Source organism: Galeopterus variegatus, unplaced genomic scaffold, assembly GCF_000696425.1.
Source record: "Galeopterus variegatus unplaced genomic scaffold, G_variegatus-3.0.2 Scaffold314, whole genome shotgun sequence".
NCBI classification, from domain to species: Eukaryota; Metazoa; Chordata; class Mammalia; order Dermoptera; family Cynocephalidae; genus Galeopterus; species Galeopterus variegatus.
Genome location: NW_007726425.1, coordinates 114,345 through 116,048, shown reverse-complemented (window position 1 = coordinate 116,048; position 1,704 = coordinate 114,345).

The following is a 1,704-nucleotide window of genomic DNA, read 5'->3' as shown; positions in this document are numbered from 1 at the left end:
ATCTGGTAGGGTGGGAAGAGCACTGGACTGCCACTGAAACTGCATAATTTGCACTCTCCTCACCTATAATATGAGTGATCTCTAATGCCCACTGTAGCTACAAAGTGTCCTTGGTTAAGTGACAGGATAAATTATATTTCCATTGTCCTTGAAGTGAAATAAATGATCATAATTTAGTATTTTTAGATGTAAGAAGACTCTGGTACTGCTAGTTGTGCTGTGATATAGGAAGTTGGATAATTGTCACCCAACAATTTTAATCCCAGTGTATTAATTTGTTTCTGTTGTTTATAACAGAATACTTGAGACTGGGCAATTTATAAAGAAATAGCATTTATTTCTTACAGATTCAGAGGCTGAGAAGGCCAAAGTCCAGGGGACACATCTGGTGAGGGCTTTGTTCAGTGATGACTCTGCAGCAAGGCAGGGCAGATTGCTTTCGCAAGAGAGACTAAGCTTCTCGGTTGCTCTCCTTTTAAAGCGATCAGAACCACACCCATTGCTCCATGAATGGATCAATCCATTCATAAGGACGTAGTCCTCACTATCTAATCACCTCATCAAGGCTCCACCTTTCAATTACCGTAATAGGATTTCCCACTCTCTTTAAACTTCAGTGTGCTTGGGGACATCCAATCCACAGCACCCAGAAACCTGTAAACGTTACCTTCTGGGGGAAACGGGTCTTTGCAAGTGTGATTAAATTAAGGATTTTGAGGTGGGAAAATTACTTGGATTATATGGGAGGGCTCTAATGTTCTTATAAGAGAGAGACAGAGGGAAATATGATACAGACAAAAGAGAAGACAGTGTGACCATGGAAACAGAGATTGAAATAATGCAGCCACAAGCCAAGGAAAGCTGGCAGCCCCCAGAAGCTGGGAAAAGGAAGAAACAGATTCTCTCCTACAGCATCTGGAGGGAGCTCAGCCCTGCCAACACCTGGATTTTAGTCCAGTGATACTGATTTTGGACATTTGGCCTCTACAATAATAACAGAATAAATTTCTCAGTTTTAAGCCACTATGTTTGTGGTACTTTGCTACCGATGCCACGGGAAACTACTACAAGTGGCTCATCACGTAGATGACCAGCATTATGACTGTGGACATAATCGTATTGGGGAAGATAAATTTCACACTAACTACACTTCCATGTTGTCTGTTTAGAGTTATGATGTTCTAGGCTGACATATAATCATTAAATATCAATTTCCAAATTTATGTATTGTGATTTGAAGAGCACCAGAAAGATGCCTCTCCTAAATATCTCCCTCCTTAATGCCTAAAATCCCTTTCTTAAGATATGCCCTCTGCAGTCTCAAAATGGAAACACTTTAGGCATCTATGCGTATGTTTCAGATCACTTTCCTCCCCAAAAAATGAATTGAGGAGCTTCAGTTACCTCACAAATTTGTCTATATTACCATCTTTTAAAGCTTTCCTTCCCCTTTAGCCCCGCATTCCTTGAAGATAGGGGTTGAAAGACAAAGTGAGAAATAGATAAAGGGAAAAGCTAGTTTTGGTACTTACAGAAGGCTAAAACAGGGCGTGGGAACACGGAAAGATCAGGAGGAGAGTGGTTACAGTGGAGGGAACACTGGCTCTCAGCCCAGTGAGCTGAGAGACAGGCCTGGGCTTAGCCTTGGTTCCCGGGGCCTCTGCATTTCAAGGAGGTGGCGGTGCAGCTGTGCAGATCTGAGCT